We start from the raw sequence: 20,830 nt of genomic DNA, 5'->3' as shown, positions 1-20,830 counted from the left end.
GCACCAGGAAAGCTGAAGGAAGGGCTGCCCATCTGCAATTGGTCACTAGACAGCTTCTCACTATACCCCCCTGGATGCACTTGTTGTACAAAGGGTCAATAAAGGGGCCACATAGTTGGCCCCAGCCCTAAAGTTTCATGACTCTTTCCAGCCCCTCACATGCTTAGGAAGACAGGAAGCTGCCTTGTTCTGCATCAGACCTAAGCATAAAATTGGAGCTCAGTTTTAATCTGACAACAGTTTTCTCACGACTCTTACAATGTGATTCAAATGTCCAGGCTCTCGCAATTTACCTTCCTTAACATACTTCCTGACATGGAAGTTTTCCCCATGTGGCACATTCCAACTTGCAAAATTTCCCACCAATATTCAGAGATGGTTCTATTTTGTGTGTGTGAACTGCATTGCGTGAATACCTAAATGTATAAATCTATTCTCCTGTGTGGTTTGTTTGAAGCGATTAGGAAAGAATAGTAGGACGATTTCCAGATCTTTTGGTGGCTGCATCTCTAAGTGCCATGTTTCATGGAAGTGTTAACAGAATAATGCTTTGTGTCATGCGCTAGTTATTAGGTTCATAATGACTATAATACTGTCTTTGTAATATTTGCTAATACAGTAGAAAAATACAGTATGCTAATTGAGTGTTCTTTGAAGATTAGCTACTGCAAGGGGAAGTATGATCCAGTGCTAATATGGTAAAAATCTATTAAAAGCCACAACCTTGGTGCTTTAAAAGGAATTATTTTAACAGATTAAGAGTTGCTTGAAAGGGCTCCTCAAAGATCACATATATCATGGAAACGTTAGTTCTTCGAGTACATCTGTATCTGTGACATATTACAGTGCTTGCTGCCGGAAAGGACAATTCTCCTGATACAGTAAAGTGCCCTGCTTTGAAAATGTTTTAACCACGAGATGTATTTTATTATGTAAATGTACTACAACATGTGTCACCTGTCCAAGAGCTGCTCTTCAAGCATCTCTCTGAGCAGTTCGTGACTATCATGAACAAGGTCTACAGTCACCATGATTTCTAAGCTGCAGCCAGCTTAAAATTACTCTTTTTTATTTCCTAGTTAGCTAATGGTTGACCCACTCCTTTAAGTGTTCTTAACTGCTGGATAAATGGGTCCTTGCCATGCACGTCTATTTTGTATTATTTTAATTCTGATTCAAATTTATCGGCTGCTTTTTTCTGTTTTTAACTTTTTTTTCCAACAATGACTTGAGATGCTTCTGTAGAAGCCGATTACTAATGAATGATGATCATCATGATAATAATAATTGCTCAAAAGCACGGATGGGCAGACGTCATACTTGGATCTACATAGCTCTTCCTTTCTTTTAAGACCAGGAGGCTGAGACCCCTCCAATCTGAAATAATTATTTTAAAGAAACCCAGCACACTGCCCACCTCTGAACTTTTTGTAACTGAAAGAACTTGAAAGCAGGGAGAGAAAATAAGGAATAAAACAAAAGAAACAGGGAGAAAATATAGCACAGGAAGATGGAAAAGATAGGAAATTTGGGGAAATGAAAAAGCCAATGTGGGAGCAGGAAAAAATCCTGAGGTGCCTTGAAAAGAATGGGGGACCAGGGGATTCCCCCCCCCCTTATTTGGAGGAAGAGATTACCTGCCAATCAACTTGCCTCCCCTCAATAAACCCTATGAAGCTCATTGTCGGCCCAAAATTTTCATTTTTGTGACTAGGATTTCCCTTCTGCTACAAAATGGCTATTACCCCTGTAAAATGATGCTGGGAGGTTCTATCTATATTTGCTGTTTTGGTGTATATTAAGGAACTGGCTTCTAATCCATGTATTGTTAATCCATGTGTTATTTATTAATATTGGGATATCTGCTTATCCTTCAGTTTGCCTGGGGACCTGTTGTTGCTTGGCCTACCTGCAAAGCTCTGCAGTCTCTTGGGGCCTAGCGGAGCGAGTGAGGCCTTGTTTCCCCGTCCTCTGAGGTGCTGCCTTCTTAACTTTCCCAAAAGTCTGGTCATTTGATGTGAATCTTCTTCAAGGACGAGGTCTCCAGGGGGAAGGCAAAATTAATCCTGACAGGAACAAAGCTCCAAGGATATTGGGAACGGTAGTACGACGCAGCAGAGATGTGTCCTGTGTTGCAGCGGCTGTTAAAATTGAGAAGACAGAAGACTCAGAGAATGAAGGGCAAGGCAACCGGCAGAAAAAGCTGAAAGGGTAGTCAGGGGCTTTGCCAAGCGGCCATTTGAAAGAGGGAGATCTCCATGGGCTACCAGGCCTAAGTTCTGCTGAAGGAGTCGCTTCAAGGTCTGAGGGCGACTGGAGCTGCTGAACGCTGAATTGCCTTTGGAAAGAGCTCCTTGCTGCAGCCCGGGAGAAGCGGGAAGTTTGTGTCATTTTCTGCTTCTTTTTATCTTTACTATTTATCTACTTCTTTTTTAGAAAACTACCTAGCTCCTTGTTAAATCCCATATGCCCAACTGCACAAAAACTTGTTTCACAGTGCATAATTTTTATTTTTGACAGAGCACAAAATGTGTCAAGCTGCATGTTAGAATAAAGCCTGGAAGGATGGTATTAAGAAATGTAATAGTTTAAAGACAGACACACACACAGAGGAAGGGAGAGAGTGTGTGAGAGAAATAAAGAAATAAATTGTGCCAATATTTAGTTTTGTGGGGATGACCACAGGACAGAACAAGTCAGTCAGATATGCTTAATTGACATGAATTGTTCTTCCACCTTCATGAACTGAAATAAGTATTATTATTATTATTATTTTAATTATTATTTATTTTATTCCACCTTCATGAACTGACATAAGTATTACTACTACTACCACCCCAAGGCCCAAGGGCAGGTTACAACAATTAAAACACAAAAAATGGTTTAAAACAAGTTACAATTAATGAAATGAGGTGGTTTCTAAGAATATTCATCTCAACTGCCAAAAGTCAGCGCATCTTCAGCATTCGCTAGTAGCTGTATAATGAAGGTGCCACACGTACCTCTGTGAGAAATAAATTCCACAACTTAGGGGCTGCCACAGGGAATGCTCTAAACTAAGTCGCCACCACATCGAGTCTCTGAGGGTGCTGGGACACCAAGATGGCCCCTTTTCCTGATCTTAGCACCCAAGAAGGTCTGTAGAGAAGGAGACAGCCTTTCATATATATTTTTTTGATCTGAGTGTTAAACACGAACATGATTACCTGGAATTGGGCCCAGAAACAAACCAGTGCAACTGTTTTAAAACGAGATGTGAACTCCTGCCAGATAGCTTCTGAGTCCTCTTCAAGAGCAGCCCCACATAGAGCGTATTACAGTATTGCAATCTGTAAGTTACCAGAGCATAGAATCATAGAATTGTCGAGTTGGAAGGGACCCTGAAGATCATCTGGTCCAACCCCCTGCAATGCAGGAATCTCAACTAAAGCATCCATGGCAGAAGACCATCCAACCTCTGCTTAAAAACCTCCAATGAAGGACACCATCTTCAGAGGGAGTCAGTTCAACTGCATGGAGTACAGTGGTCAAGTAACTTCTGTCCAAAAGCATGACAGGTGGTGAACCAGCCAGAGCTGAAAAAAGGCACCACCAAGGGCACCTGACAGTCTAGTGACAGTGTTGAATATAGGAGTACTCCAAAGCTGAAGACCTGCTTCTTCCAGGTGAATGCAGTCTTATCCAGGCTGTCTCCTCACCTTCTGAACTTGAGAACTTGGAACACATAGCAACTCCATCTTGGGATTCAGCTTCAGTTTCTTGGCCGACATCCAATTCATCACTGCCTCCAAGCACTGGCCTAACACCCAACTGCCTCTCCTGATTCTGCTGGAGCAAAGAGATGCGCATCATCTGCACAGTGAGTACCATAAAAGCAATATATGAGAACTTTTAAAGAGTGGTCATTTTCACCTGCTCACATAGTTTATATTCTTTAGTGCTAAAACATGTTTTGCATATGCTCATTGAATCCAAGGGTTGGGGAGGGGGAACGGTTGGCTGTAAAGGCATAGCTGTCAACTTTTCTCTTTTTTAAGGGAGATTCCCTTATTCCGAATAGGATTCCTCACAAGAAAAGGGAAAAGTTGACAGCCATGGTAAAGGTGGGAAACCAACCATCCCTTGGTCATTTCTTTAAAATATCCCACATATCTTATCTGGTGGTTTGGATAATTGTATGCCCTTGCCCTGTGGTGATCCAGCTACTGCAGCCGTGAGTCATGGTGACCCATAGATGTATGTAAAGCCTGTGAAAAACCTGCTCTTCAAGTGACATGAGATGTTTGAAAGTGGCAAAGTCACAAGGGCAGCCAACACATTGCCCTCCAGATGATGTTGAACTGCAACTCTTATCATCCCTGATTATTGGCAACACTGGCTGGGGCTGATGGGAGTTCTAGTCCAACAATATCTTTGAGACTAGAGACACCATGCTAATTATTCCTGCAATACGTGGTCATCTGTTTCCATACCCAGCGAAGCAACGTGTCTTTTGAACATATGGAAAAGTGATGATTTCCTCTGTAAAATGTCATAGGTCTATATTCTCTAATTTAAATGCATCCCATAGACGGAATTATAAAATCACCTGAGGACTCTTGTGGTATGAAAAAAGGCTATGGAGGCAGTCAAACTAATGTCTGCAATAAGCTATAAAAACTGAGACGCATTTTTTAAAAAAGGGAATCTGGATGAATCGTTCTTCAATCCCAAATATGGTTTCTGCTGATGAGAGCATTAGGAATTTCTGTCTGGTATGTGCGTGTGATGGCTTAGCTGTTTGGCCATTATACAATGTTCATCGGAGAAATCCACACATTTTCCTGGGCTAAATATTCAAACACATTCTTTTGAAAAGATTGATTCCTGCTCGGTTGCAGCATAGTTCATCATCTTCTTAGCGCGGGAATGAATAGATGGTCGTCTCTTTCTCATCTCAACAATTGTAAGCCTGTATTTGGCTAGCAACGGGGCTTGCTGGATGAAGCCTGACTGCTTCGCATTCAGTTCCTTTGTTAGTGCCAGCAAACGATATAGTAGTGTTAAGTAGGGTTCTTTTCTCCCCCCTTCAAGATACAAGAATAAACATCAGTAGCATCTGTCCAAAATATATGCATTGTGGACATTCTCACACAAAGAGATGTATAATAGCTTTACACTTTCAGCAAAGCATAAGGAGAATTGGCTCATGTCAATGCTTTTATATACAATACTTCTAAAAAAGAAGGGGGAAAACAAGACCTTGCCTAGCAAACCCCGATACAACTTTATACAATTCTAATATTAATCCTGGGATTCTATGTGGTGTTGCAAGGAACTGCATGCCAAACATCTTGATACAGCACATTCTTCCTTCTCCAAAGTTGCTGCATGGTGTCATTTATTTATTATAAGAAATCACAGATTCTTTCATTATGCTAGAGAAAACTTGAACCTGTGCAGAGCACAGCCTCATCTGAACTAGGGTCTAAATTCAACAGTGCCAACTGTACCAACTTTTAATGGAGGCTAAGAACTGCTTCTGTTCTGCAAGGCCAGTGTCAGCACCTGCCAGGCATACTTTGGCAAAGGGCCCACTACTGATGCCTACTGGTCTCATCCTACATTTTGTTATCCAGATTTGGTTACCACCAGACAGTTGGCTCTCTCTAGCCATCATTTTAATTTCCCACATACAGAGCCAGGCCATTGGTCCATCTAGCTAAATATTGGCTATGCTGGGGTTTTTCATTCTTTCTACTCCCAGGGCCTTCTGCAGACAACTGAAATTACTGAAGCACACCAGTCACAAAGTAGAAGTTGCAGGCAGAGTTTAGCATAATCAGCTTGTAGTTATTGAAATAATTTTCTGCTGCTCTCTAATCCATCTTTGGAAATTGCTAAATTATTTGCCACAGCATTTTCCTTGTGGCAAGGAGTTTCACAGCTCAGCTTTCTTCAAGCTAAGCACAGACATTTGTTTTAGAGGTATTGTGACTCCCCATTTTAGGCAGAATCTGCAGGTCCAGAGGCTCTAAGTGGAGACAACTTATTCTTTCATATTTTTCATTTCGCACCCCACGTGCTTTTCAGTGATTTTTTACCCATATCCTGTAATTCAGTGTTTCCCAACCTTGGGCCTCCAGATGTTTTTGGCCTACAACTCCCATCATCCCTAGCTAGCAAGACCAGTGGTCAGGGATGATGGGAATTGTAGTTCAAAAACAGCTGGAGGCCCAAGGTTGGGAAACACTGCCGGTGTAATTTCTTCTCCCATTCTCCTTTCACACTCCATTTCTGTCTTTTACACACATAGGAGGACTCAGGGGTTCTGGGGACTGGTAGTGAGCATATTTGCAAGCTATGGTCCTGAGAATGCCGGCCCTTGCCCCAAATCCACCTGCAGGAATTTGCCTTTACTTCAAGAGACACATAACTATTTTGGTTGCCTGTTAACATTGCTTTCTGATATATGCGTCAAATATATATGCTAATTCTGTGTTTGTGTGTGTGTCTATCATCTATCTATCTATCTATCTATCTATCTATCTATCTATCTGCAGCTCAGTATCTAATATTTATTATGGCAGGCGAGAATAATGTGTCAATTGGCAAATTCTGGTTGTGGTGTGTGCAGAATGGAAGCCCTCTCAAAGTCTAGCTTTAAAATCCGCTTGATAGCAATTTCCCTTTCTCTGCAACAATAACTCTACGATATGCATGAAGGAGTTAATATTTACCAAGGTGTAGCAGACAGAGGGAAAATAAAATGTTATAGCTGAAAGTATCTAATGCGCCTGTTTCATAGACGAGTAATTTAAATATGTTTGGAACTGCTAGCATTTCCAAGAAGTCTGGAAAATTCCTTCCTTCTGTCAAGCTCATGAAACCTATAAGTTACTGCTGCCTTCACCTCTCTCTCTCTCTCCACATTTCCTAGCATTCTGGTGCTTTTATGCAGTTGCTAAACTAGTTCTAAATATATATACTTTATTCTGAAGAATGGGAAATGCATATGCGTTAGGAAAGTGGAATTAAGCTCTGAAACGTTTAAACACTAGCATGCTACGAAAAGCATGCCACTACACAAACAAGAGAAATGCCATTTGTGGCTAGTCTAAGGGTGTCTCTCCTGATGTCCTGACCACATAACACCAGTCTTGAAAGACCTACATTGGCTCCCAGTACGTTTCCGAGCACAATTCAAAGTGTTGGTGCTGACCTTTAAAGCCCTAAACGGCCTCGGCCCAGCATACCTGAAGGAGCTTCTCCACCCCCATCGTTCAGCACTGAGGTCCAGCTCCGAGGGCCTTCTGGCGGTTCCCTCGCTGTGAGAAGCCAAGTTACAGGGAACCAGGCAGAGGGCTTTCTCAGTAGTGGCACCCGCCCTGTGGAACGCCCTCCCACCAAACGTCAAAGAGAAAAACAACTACCAGACTTTTAGAAGACATCTGAAGGCAGCCCTGTTTAGGAAAGCTTTTAATGTTTAATAGAATATTGTATTTTAATATCTTGTTGGAAGCCGCCCAGAGTGTCTGGGGAAACCTAGCCAGATGGGTGGGGTTTAAATAATAAAAAATATTATTATTATTATTATTATTATTATTATTATTATTATTATTATTATTAGGCTCCAGGTCCCATAATGCCTAGCTAGTATGGCCAATGGTCAGGGATGATGGGAATTGTAGTTCTACAACATCTGGTGGTTTCCCAACCATGAACTGCTCAGTACCTCTGATTTCTCATGTCCCCCCCCCCCCTATTTCCTTTTGAAAGGGATGGAAGTATATGATTTCTGGCACATTCAGTTTATAAATATCTTTGAACATGTTAGGAACAGTTAATTTATGTAGCAGAACTCCCACTGTGAAGGATTTCAGCTAATGCGTTTGTCTGACCCCTAGATTCCCATATAAACCGCAGTTTGTATCCATCTAGTTACTCAGCTACCTCAGAGAATTTAAATATATGTGCCATTGCCTCCATAGTTTTTTAAAAATGTGCTTGATAGCCTGCTCATATACATATCCCAATAATAAACTCATAGAGACATTATGAAAATCAAATCTTGTTTATTTGCAATTCCCCAATCTTCCCCATCAACAAAACAAAACAATAGATGCAAATAATTTTTTCTCCAAACAAACCATCTTCAGCTAGTTTTATTCTGTGGGCTTTTTTTTTTCTTCCAAGGAGCAGGAAAATTACATAAGTGACAATGCCAGAAAGTCTAGATTTATTACTTTTTTTAATTTTCTGTTTATGCTGGCAATGAGTGAAAAAATAAAATTTTGTAATTTTGAGGAGAGAATAATGTACTTTTTTATTAAAACAGAAATGACACACTGCTGCATATCTAACGTGATTTAGTGTTTTTATTAGTTATAACTGTTTTAATACCTCACTAACTATTGTATCCTCCCTTAAGGCTTTCATTGTTCTCATATGCTAGAAACAAATTGATAATTCAGAAAAAAATAAAGTATTTCTTAGTTGTTTGCTAACAGCAGAATAGCAATCAGTCACCACAGGGTTACCACAATGGGCATCATTATATCTGGAACCTTATCAATTTCACTATATGGGTAAGTATTATTGCTGCATACCGGAACTCCTTTGGTGTTATTGCTTAATTTTAATTGTGATTGTAAAATGTGAAAAATGTGTATATTTAAACAACAATTAAACACCTGCTATACTTGTTGTGTGTTGGCATTTAAAGATATATTGAGTGTTTAAAAATCTGCTGATTCAGATATGAGGCTGAACAAAATAAAGGGGAGGGGGAGTCATTTCAGAACCAATGTTTGCATAAGGCGGTGGTACATAGCAGGGACGTTTTAATTGAGTCAGATCTCTGCCACAAGTTCCACAACAGACATTTCAAAAGGCACATTTTAACATCATGCTGCTTCTCTGTACAGCTTCCGTTATGGTGCCAGTTCCCCATAGCTCCCAATAATCCTTCTCTCATCTGTGCTTGTCCCACTGACATTGTGTTAATGGAAAGCCTTGCACTGGGAAACACCTGCCCAGCATTAACAAGATGTTAATGGGGGAAACATTGGAAAGTCAAGTTACTGAGAAGCAAAAATGTGCAAAACCGTGGAGGGGTAGTAAATTTCAATTGATTCCTTGTCAAGGCTTCTTCCATTTCAGAGTCCAAATCAAATTTTAAAGGCACAGGAACAACCGTAATATTTCTAGGCTATATTAAGCCTCTGGAAACAACAGTAATGCTGTTGTTAAGAAGAAGAGACTAGACTTTGGCTGAAAAGGAGAAAAGTGTGATGCTGCCTTATATCTTCAGTTCAGTATCAAAAGCTACCTCCTCTGTCAGTGGCATTATTCTCCTGAATACCAGTTGCTAGGAATCATAGGTTAGAAAAGTGCTATTGTACGCAGGTCCTGCTTTTGGGATTCCCATAAGGATCTGTTTGATTGCTGTGAGAACAGGATGCTGGACTAGGTGGGCCATTGACCTGATCTAGCCAGGAACCCTCTTAAGTTCTTTAATTTGTAATAGCAATTTAAGGGTTTCCCAGGAAATGAGCCCACACTGTGCAGTGACAAAAGCCCTAACATGCTATTGACCAGCACGATCACAAATGGGAGCACGGGAAGCTGTGCCACGCCATGCCAGGCTATCTGTTCATCTAGACCAGGTGAAATATACTCAGAGTCGAGAGTGGATTTCATGCTCTTTATTCAGCTCATAGTGGTGAGGAGGAATGAAAGTTTCCCCAAAGTATCTGCTTTATATACATTATTTACACAATGGGCTGCCCGTGATTGGCTAATTCGGGAATTCTCCTGTAGGCCAATCAGGTTGTGGATTCACTTCCATCTGGAGCTGGATTGGGTGGCTCCTGCAAACCAGTCATACTGCTGCGTTGTTCTAGGACTAATCAGACTGTTGCATTCTGAATCCTATTCTAGGACCAATCAGACTGCTGCATTTTGGATCCTACTGTTCTAGGACCAATCAGACTACTGCATTTTGGATCCTATTCAACTCAGTACATAACACCAGGACTGTCAACTCTGACTGGCAGTGGCTTTCCAGGGTCTTGGGCAGAAATAAGAACGTAAGAAAACCCCTGCTCTTGGATCCAACAAAGGCCTATTTAGTCCAGCATTCTGTTCCCACACTGGCCAACCAGATGGCTGTGCAGGATGTGAACCAACACTCTCTGGCTCATTTCGCTCAGCGAGTGGTATTCAGAATCATACTGCAGAAGTTTAACTCCCAGCATCTCTTGATAAAGAAGAATCACACGGCAGAGATGACTGCCAGCTTGGACAGCTTTGAAAGGTGTTAGACAAATTCATGGAGGATAATGGTTACTAGTCACAATGGCAGTCTTACGTCCAGTATCAAATCCTCTTTTATCTAGAGATGCTGGGTGTTCAGCCAGAGACTGTGCACTGCAAAAAATGTGTTCTACTCAGCATATACTCCTAGCTAATGCTGGTACTAGTGCACTTGAGTCTCTCCCACAAAATACTTACAGTTTGGAAATGACTAGATTTGTATCTGTATAGATGGATTTTGGGGTGGGGCAGGACCAAGGACTGGGACCTTCTTTTAAGTCCATTGTGGTCAGCGGTAGACTAGACAGAGCTGGAAATAGTTGATAGGATTGTATTTCTCTGGGTAGTATCCTATTTTGAAGGCTCCACAGGTAGTTACTGTGGAGGCAGATTGCTCTTCAAATATCTCACCATGAAGAGAATCATTAAAATATAATATTCCTGTCTTATATAATATCTTGGCTAGCAGAAAGTATTCTGTCAATCTTCAGTAATGGCTTGTGTCATGTTGGAACCACTAGGGAGAGAAAAGGGGTTTATCTGTAAAGGTTTGAGAGTATCTCCTATACTTCCAATGTGTGTCATAGAAAGAGATAATTAAATATAGAACAAATAGCAGGAAAGTGAATTACTGGTAGGTCCTATCATCCCTCTGAGGGATTACCTTTACCTTTACCTTTACCCATACATACACACACCACATGTGCTCATGAAAGCTTCCAGACTGACAGCTCTGGAAACAGAGCTGCTCATTTAATCCACACAAAGGGCTTAATGCTGTTCTAAATGGTGCAGGTTCTCTTATTTTCTTTGCTCCCTTTTCTTTTCTCTAGTACAGCAGAGGGACAGTAGTCAGGAGAGAGACAGTTGTAGAGCATACACGACAATTAGCATGATAAAAGATGCCTTAATTACCCAATTGATGGATTTTATATTGCTAATATTCGTTACAGTATTGCCATTATACAGCATTTCACTGTGATGTTCCCCGATGCCACTCCGATGTAGGGAATTCTGCAATGCTGGAAAATCTTAATGTGTGTGTAAATACTATAAAGCTATGAAGACCACAGGTCTGGGCTAAAACAATGCTGTCTAGCTCCTAACAAGGGTAGGGAAACCTGGTACCTTTCAAGTATTCAGGTGCTTGGCAGGTGAGTGCCCCTGCTCTCTCTTGTCAAATTGGCCTGCCAACCAGAAAATGTACCCCACTCTTCTAGGACCATGGCTTTAAAAAGTATTGTTGCACCATTCACTGACTAAGCCCTATCTTCATCTATCTTATGGTGCCGCTACTTCACATAGGTTCCTTCCCCTGTGGCATGGCAAAGCGAGATCTGCTTACCTTACTTATTGCTATATATCTTATATTTAAAGTTGATACTTTCTTCCGTCCCTTCATTTAAATATATATCAAAGGCAGCAATATATTTCCTTTTGAGGCTTAAGCCTTTATAGAAGCCTAAGCCCCAAAACTGTTACAGTAATATGTGACCTATTCCATTTATTTATCTGCTCCTGGGTCAATGCTTGGCCGTGTTGAAAAGGATAAAGATCAAAAGCATCATCGTTTGCTCAATAATACATCAAGGCCTAAAAGTCATCACAGGGGAAAAATCCATTTCTGAGGTCTGCGATCAGTTTATAATAATTAATTATAAATATTCTCATAAAATTTGTTATTTCCAAGAGGTACTTGTGTGTTTGATATTTATGTAGTACAGTTTGCAAAGCGCATGAGCTGTATACTGTAACTTTAGTTCTATAGCCAAGTTTTTGTACCTTGTACAGAATCACAGAGCTGGAAAACATCATGCTGCGTTAGACAGGATGCAGGATATGCATTTAAATTTTTCAGTATTGAAATGGAAGTCAACTTTAAAATAAATATTGCTCCTTTATGAAACTTTTTGTGTGATTTTCAAGGAATGCTCCTGTCCAGCTAAGAGACATTTTTGGAAAATTGTTGCCTGGGATCACGCTGTGTGTGTGTACATATGCAAAACAACAACAACAATCAAATACAGTGACAATTTTCAAGGAACATTTGAATTCCATGTTTCCTGAAAAAGTGGTGATGTTGATAGTGATGGGTGAATTCTCCCGGACCTGATTTTTATTTGGGCCAGCAATTATGAGCAATAGTGGATAGAGAGTTCTACATCCTCTCTTAATTGCTGCCCTCCATAAGTCCCTCAGTTGCTGAAACAGTTTCTGCAGCATAACAGTGATTTAGAAGGGATATTTCTCTTCCAACTGGTAACAGCGGAAGTGGCAACAGGGTGAGGAGAAGAGGGTACTCTCTTTCCCCCTTTTTTTCCAGGGCAGCCGCAGAATGGAGTGTAGATGGCTTGACTTCTCTTTGTTCCCTTCCTGCTGGTGCCTAGAATGCTGCTATGGCAATATTTCAGAAGCAATGGGAAGTGTAATTTTCCCAGGATACCCAATGCTTATGCTAATGTCAAACGTCCTGGGAGCTAGATGCTGGCCTGGGTCATAGAGACTAATCTCCCTCATGCCCTACTTGTTGCCACAAGCAGGATGCAGCAAAATCAGAGAGAGAGAGACAGACTACCCCCGTTTTCTTGCTGCTGCAACCCCCCTAGCCACCATGTTAACAGCTTGGTGAGTGATGGGTGGTTGGTTTCTTTGGTTTGGATGATAATGATTGCATCATGTTGATATCAAGAATTACATGTTACTGTCATTTGTATCCTGTACCAAGGAATTATGAACTTGAAGGTTATCAGTAGATGCAACGTGAAAAACCAATGCCATAAAATGGCTTATTATTATTATTGTTATTATTATTGATTGTGCTTCACCACAATCAAACCAGGGTCTGAAAGATAACTAACCCCTTTAATTTAGTTTGGATTTATGCTGTGACCCAATTGCCCTAGACATTTAACATGCACTGTGAATTTCTTGCCTTTTATGCACCCAAGTAAGGATGATAATCCTTTCTGTTAAGTGTGCTGCTTGGTACATAATAATACCATAACATTTATAAGTGCTGTAATTTGTCAAAGGTAACAGAGTGGTCTCAGATTATTTTATCTTTTGGCAATGAAGATCCACTGGTGACTTGTCCTCAGCATTTGAGCGAATAAAGATAATTCCTCCACAGGGCAAAGCTGAGGAGACACTAAACACAGATATAGCTGGGGAAAGGACAACAACCTCTAAGAGATACTTCAGAAGTTAGAGGTACTTTGTATTTTATGGTGGCCATGTCACAACTGGAGCCAAGAACCAGTTCCACATGGACATGAGGGCAAATCTGTATTACGGTCATAGATCAGTATAAAAGGGTGGGATACTGTCATTTAAAATCTGAGAAGTGTTTTGGAAAGCTAAAAGGTATTAAAACAGAAGGTAAATATGAAAGTCTATAAGAATTTAAAAGAAGCTAAAAGAGTCTAAAAGAAGGGATAGGAGTGTTGGGTGGGTGTGGAGGAGCATAAAAGGTTGATACAGAAAAGTCTTTAACTATCAATTTACAGAGCACTCTAATATGTTCATTAAATCTGGTTTATGGCACAGGTCCTAATATGTGCGCTACTGGTGTCTTCTGGTTGCTGGCATTTTAGTTTTCAATATCAGGACTTGGTCCGACCCTCTGTAGGTCCTGATGGAGGTCAGGCAGAGGTGCAACTGGTGTAACATCATAAAGCACTGACCAAAAGACAGGGAAACCAACCATATTGCTAAGTATCTGGGGTTTTCCACAACATATCCTGCCCAGCTGACTGGGTTTCCCCAGCCACTCTGGGCGGCTTACAACATATATAAAAACACAACAAAACAACCATTAAAAAACAAAATACCCTATAAAAGCAACAAAAAACCAATAAATCAATAGAAACCAAATAACAATAATAATAACAACAAACAGTTTACACTTATACCCAAATTGAAATAACCACCAACCACAACTAAACATTTAACCAACACCAACCCGACAAAAATAAAGCAGAGGAACCAAAATTAGAACCGTTTAAACATTTTAAAACGTTTCAGCCAGTTGCCCCAACCCAAGAGTTGTTCCAGCAATATCCTTCCAGCCTCGCAGGAGCCTCTTTTAGCTGTTCAAGGTGAGTCTGGGCCCCGCCCTCTAGGCCAGGTGGAAATGGGCCTTGCAGCAGGGAGCTGTCTTGCCATGGAACCTGTATTCAACCAGCAGGGTGGAAAGGAGATTTAAAATGCAGCCTCTGTGAAGATTCTTCACAGGAGAATCTATTATTTGCATTGCAGGAAAGACAGACTTGAAAATACCTGTATATTTCTGCCCTCACTACAGATACACAATTTAAGGTTCCGCTTGTGGGTGGTCCTTTCTTTCCTTTGTGGCTATGAGATTTTTCATAAGTTATACTGGCACATTCTCCCCTCTTTTTTCCCTTACCCTTCAATTTATTTATTTTTTTGTTCATATCCCATTCAATTCGAAATATTATTACCGTTGCAAACAAGGAAAATGTGTTTATCAGAAACTGCAAACTCCTTTAGGGCCTCATAGGATTAATCACGGTTATAAAGTTTTATTAAACACAATTTTTGTTTAATGACAAGCTCCACCAGTCCTTCCCATTCCAAACCAATCCTGTCCTAAGGGTGTATCTAGCATAGCAGATTGTTTTCAACAGACTCTCAAGTCAATCCCTATTACTTTGTCATGCACAGAGATATTTTTCTTCCTGGATAATTTGAACTTCCTTAAAAATCACATCTGTTTCATACTTTATTTATTTGTAATTTAAATCCTTAAATTGAATCTTTCATTACTAACATCTGGGCTTGAAATGCAGCCCACTTGAAAAAAAATACAAATTTTATTTTATTTGTAGTCAGACCCCTCCCTTTCACTCGGTTGCATTGGTACAAACATTCCCTGGCCAGAGGCAAAACAGCCGGGTATCTTAAAGCTGTGATGTCGTATCACGTGTATTATGGCTCACTTGAACGTCCCTGAAGTGACTGGCAATTTGCCCAGAATTAGACTGAATGCAAGTAATAAGCTGTAGAAATTCCACAATATTGACAATTAGATATCTCTATACAGCAGCAGCTGTGTATTGTTCTCATGGTATATTCCTCTCAAAGCACCTCCTAAAAAGGAGGAGGGGGGAAAAAATCCTGGCAGAAGGTTTGTAGGCAGTAGAAAGGTAATATACATTGTAGGAAATATCTCAAATTCAGATTAATAGGGATGTTTCGATTAGTACCATTTTCTACAATGGAAATCATGGCTGAAAGAAAATGCCAGAGAGAGTCTTGTGTTTATAGCAGCACATCTGTACAGGATAATTACTATATTTTTAGCATTTTTAGAGGAAGATACCTACTCTGATTTCCATTAATTGGGAAGTCAAGAAATTTTAATCAGGAGTGCCTTCAGATGCTCATCTGGGAAAGATGACTCCCCAGGCCTTTTCAGATTTGCTTGGGGAGAGGAAAAAAATCTTTAGCACCCTTACACAGATACGTCTCAAATACGTATTCTGGAGAGAGTTTATTCAATGGGAATATGTTTAATTTTTCACCTGTTACTAGATTATCCCAGATTGTGTGGAAGGAGTCATTAAATTTTTTTAAGAACTACCATTTATGCAGTCCCTTTGCCTCAAAGTCTGTTTGCCAGTTTCTTCCGCAGAAAATGAATTAATTGAGCATATATTTTACTCACAAGACACAGCAGCCCACAATGAAAACATCCTAATATTTTTTTAAACAAGGCTATTGAAGTTTGCATTATGAACTACTAATCTTTGATATTTTGCCCAGTGAATATAAATGGAGCATGTTTTTCCTCTAGTATTCAGCATGTCAAACTTTGTTTTTTTCTATCTATTTATATTATATGAGAAATGATAATTTTATTATCAAGTAGGCTGCAATTTTTTTTGCAGAGTTACCATAAAGCGGAGACAACAATGAGATGTCAAGTTTTATATTGCAGATGCTAATTTATCAAGCTAATTACTAACAAAATGCAGCTAAATTGCTGATAATCGTGAGACTGATTAATTCAGCAACACAGATATTGGTGAGTATTTAAAGGTTATGAATAGCCATATGGATTTCTTGTCTCTTTCTGTTCTTGCAATGCCATTAATACACTCTGTATTGTGCAGTCTGTGCAATTTTTTTACAATGGTGAGCCATGTGTTTTAGAAATAATTGGAGTCAGAGGGGTTGCTGCTACATATCAGTGAAAAGAATGCTACTTTTGGACGCAGCCAGTATAGCAAATATTTAACAAAATATTTGGAAATGCTCTGTATGTCCTCCAGCTAATGTTTCCCTTCTTCATTAGGCAGTTTATTCTTTCCCATTCCCCCTTTCCAACTATTGTGGTACTCCAAACAGTTATGACGAGACATAACGTTCTGGCATTGTCACTGTTTGGGCATGGTATTGCACCTCCTTGACTATCTCTTCTTTGTCAAAGCCCACGAGTCCAACTTTTTCTTTTTCTTTATTAGTCATTTCTGATTCATTTTTCTTGGATGAAAAAACAAAAAACCACGCAATTAATCAGTGGTTCATAATTGCAATAAACAATCCATTGTTCCGATTTTTTTAAAAAAAGAAGTCAAAGATACAATCCATACATTGCTGAGATAAATACAGATCATTCTAAGCGAAATGCACACTCTAAGCGAAAGGACTGGAGTCAATCCTCTCTTCTTCCTTAGCTATGTACAACTAGAATAAATCCAGACTACATTGTTGGAAATCAGCCTAGTGAGTGGACTACTTCAAACATGGGAATGTCCATGAAAACAGACCCTCGCGGTCCCTTTTCAATTCTATGATTCTGTGTCCCTTTGGGTGGGCTGGATGCATGAGAAATGAACATTCACTTTTTTGCCGTTTTAACTTTCCAGCAGTGTAGCCCCGTGGAAGTTAGGCTGCTGAGTCAGTGCCTAATGAGGCCAGATCATGATGTGTTATTTCTGTGAACTACAGACAAGGCTGAGGCTGCATGAAATTGCATCACTTGGGTCCTTGTACTGCCAGCAACATAACAGCTAGGTCCCCATGGTGCCGAATGTACTCCAATAAAAGAGGTTAAAGAGCCAGTACATTAATTGACTCTGGTGCCAAGTCCCTTTTGTAACCTGTGTTATCAGCAGAAGTACAAGTGTGGCATGGTAAAGAATATCATTATGAAACAGATTTCCTGGGAGAGGAATTAGCCAGCTCAGGTAGCGATCCTGGTTGTAATGAACACGCTGCCCTGTTTATGAACCCAGCGATAGATGTTCTTTCTTTCTTATTTCTCTGGGCTGAGAGGGAGAGGGAGAGGGAGAGAGACTGATCCCTTTGTGGGGAACTTGAATACTTTCGTGCTGGCTCTCAAAGGGTTAATGTGCAGTTTACTATTGAATAACACAAAATGAGCTGTAAATAATGTAATGATATGTATTGTTAAGCTACATATACTGTACCAGGTGCAAGTACTCCCACTCCTCACTTAGATATAATCTGGGGCAGTCAACAAACACAGATGTATTTTAACAAAGAAAAAAGAGAGAGGGAGAGAGAGAAAGAAAGAAAGAGAGGGAGAGGGAGAGAAAGAGAGAGATTATGATAAAGAAAGAACAAGAGAGGGGAAAATATGTAATGTACAGTAATTTAATCAAGATAAGAACCCAGGTAAAACTTGGCCTTTTTTCCAGAGTACCTTTAACTACGCTTGGGAAAATATAACAACACTTTGACTTGTTTTTGGAACACGCATGAGCCAAACACGTGTGAAACACCTTGACAGGCCTTTTGTATAACTACAAGAAAACTGATAATCCTAAATCAATTACATGGGGAAAAATATGAATCTTTGAATACTGGTAATTATAATGGTTATCTTTCACCATTGTAGCACCTGCAAATGATGCGTCGTATATATAACAATGATTCAAAAAGCCCCTAATTAACTGTTTAATTTTTTTCTTGTTTGCTGGCTGTAAGCGGTGTGCATTAATTGACAATTTATACATATATTTTTTTCCACCAAATATTTTCCGTTACCTTAGAGCGCCAGAAAATCACATCTGATTGAATTTCTTTCTTCCTTGCTGCTAGGCTTGCTTTCTAAAAACCCGGTCGGGATTTATTTATTTTTTAATGGAATTCAATAGATGGCAAAGGATGGGTAGGAAATTCTGAGGCTGATCCGACCCAGTGGAGACAACTGCAGCCCTTTCTGCAGATACTGACATGATTCCTTCCTAATAGTGCCAGTCAGAATTCCTAACTATCCCTACCAAATGTGAAAGAGCAATTCTGGAAGATCTCCAGCCATGGCTTCGTACTGCTGACAGATTACTCTAGGCTATTCATGGAGCAAGATTAGTCTGACCACCATGAAGAAAATTCTTTTGTTCTGGGTTGTTAGCTAGGGTGGGCTTGAACCAAATCGAGGGAAAGCTGTGCTGGTGAGCTCAATTCACACAGAAATAGGATTGGTGAATATTTATAAAAGTGTGCTGTTATGGTTCACCGCGAAGGAGGGAAGGCAGATTTGTCAGGGTTCTAGATGGAGAGCGTGTTAATAATAATAATAATAAAAAGGCTTAGGTTTGCTGTAGAGAGGCTGAGCTCGTGACAAGCACTGTTAGGATTTTAAACGTGGCTGCAAACCAGAAACTGCTCCAAAGCACAAGTGGGAGATTGCATATATATATTTCAAGCAACTCAGACCAGCGTGTGAACTATAGTGCCTTTGGTGTGCTTTCTGATACAGTTGTGCTGCGGCAGTTCCAAAGGCACTGAGACAGAACCGGCAGAATTCCTGCGTTCTGAGTGGAAGCACAACAGCGCCACACACAACAACACAAAATGCAAGATGGCCGAGGCAACCATCTGCAGGACATCAAAGTCTGCTGCCTGATGGCAATGGGCTGCCAAAGCTTCTAAAGGCTTTGGCGCCGGACTGTCAATCGGATGCAAACTGCCCATCTGCTGCATGGCACAAGTGACAGCTGATTCTTTTGCAGTCCGTAAGATGAACTAGACCCTAAGCCAATCCGTCCCTATTCCTAATCACACAAGGTTTGTTCTACCAGTATCATTAGCCAGACACGCAAGATACAGTATGTGGTTTTTCATTTTGCTCCGTACGTGACATGATAAAAACCGGCGCTGGGGATGGGCTGCAAAACCAAAGGGGACACACTGCTGCTACTGCTGAGAAAGCATATTGGCAATGTTCAAAGCATATTGGGGGCATAACAGTAGTCTAAAAACCCCAATATGGATTAGGACAGCTGACCAGATGTCTTGAGTGACATTTTTTAATGAGATTCGAGCGTATCCCTACAGTACATAAATGCAAAGTATACATCTGTATACTTTTTTGCCCACTGGAAATAGAATACATGGATGCTTGGGCTATAGCTGATCATTCCAACACAGAAACAGAGTAGTACAGTGTAGTACAGTGTTAGCTGCGTGGCCCTCTCCCAAAATAATACTTATCTCTCCGTTCAAGGTCGGCATGTGTGTGTAAAAGCAGACAAGTCAGCTCCTGCGGCAACACCCCCCCCTCCAACTGTCCCCCTGCTTCCTATTTCAGAAAGAAATTATGACAGATACTTTCAGGGGTGTCCTTGCGAAAATCCAAAATAAGACCTCAAACATTCTAATTTAAGGGACTCGTATCCTAAATAAAACAGAAATATAGAAATTAATCTGTTAACTAATACGGTTGGGATAAGTATACCATGAAGTATAAAAGTCTGGAAGTGTGTATGAAAGGTGATTGAAGAAACAGTCCTCTTTGTAGCACTCAAAAATTAATTCAGATTAGAAGAAAAGCCACTGAAAAAGAAATCTAAACATGCATGTTTCAGGCTGTAACTGCTGCACTACAAATCAGCCTCTCTCACACACAATTCATTCTTCTGTTGTGAAAAATCCATTATTTTACCTACCCAACAAGCAGCAGATAAGCAGTACTGAAGTCTGAAAATCTGATAAATTTCAGAGCTAACTTAGCAAATATTTTGACTACTGGCCTCACCCTTGCATCCACAGGGTTGATCAGTGACTTCTGGAATTCCCCCTGAGCTTGAGCATCCAGGTGCTGGACTTTTCCCTAGCCTAGCTTAAGGGCCATTTTGAAATTCCAGGTACTGAAAATGACATCTGCATGCAGAAACCCTTTCCAGTCAAGCAGCTACCTTACACTAATAAGCCAGAGTAGGTCAGGTGTTACTCCTTTAACCCTATGAAAGTTTCTAGGTCTGCCTTGCTCACTGGATTGATTGATTGATTGATTGAGAAAGTTGCTCTTGTTGGCTGCAAACACCTTCCCTCACACAGCAGCATATGAATAGCAAGTTCTGCAAGTTTGCCCTCATCATTGCAGTGGCATTATCATTTCAAAGATTTGAACATCTAATGCAGTGCTGGCACAATGGTTTGGTTGGATATCAGGGCTGTCAGAATACCACTGGCATTGATGGTGCATTGAGTGAGAGGATCTGGGTCACTGAACCAAAGGACGTAGATATTAAAGGGAAAG

General features: G+C 40.4%; 1 long non-coding RNA gene across 1 annotated transcript in view; it reads left to right on the top strand.

Annotated features, from left to right (window-relative positions):
• Window positions 1–2,290: 2,290 nt before the first annotated feature.
• Window positions 2,291–20,830, top strand: part of LOC309353873 — a 136,751-nt gene continuing 118,211 nt past the window's right edge. The window contains exons 1-2 of the long non-coding RNA XR_014162102.1: window positions 2,291–2,380; window positions 3,666–3,859. This is a non-coding gene — a long non-coding RNA (uncharacterized lncRNA). The remainder of the gene's footprint in view (window positions 2,381–3,665; window positions 3,860–20,830) is intronic.

The sequence above is a fragment of the Podarcis melisellensis genome, assembly GCF_964234715.1.
Source record: "Podarcis melisellensis genome assembly, chromosome: 12".
NCBI lineage: Eukaryota > Metazoa > Chordata > Lepidosauria > Squamata > Lacertidae > Podarcis > Podarcis melisellensis.
Note: the sequence above shows the minus strand (reverse complement) of the source record. Positions and strands in the feature narration are given on the sequence as shown.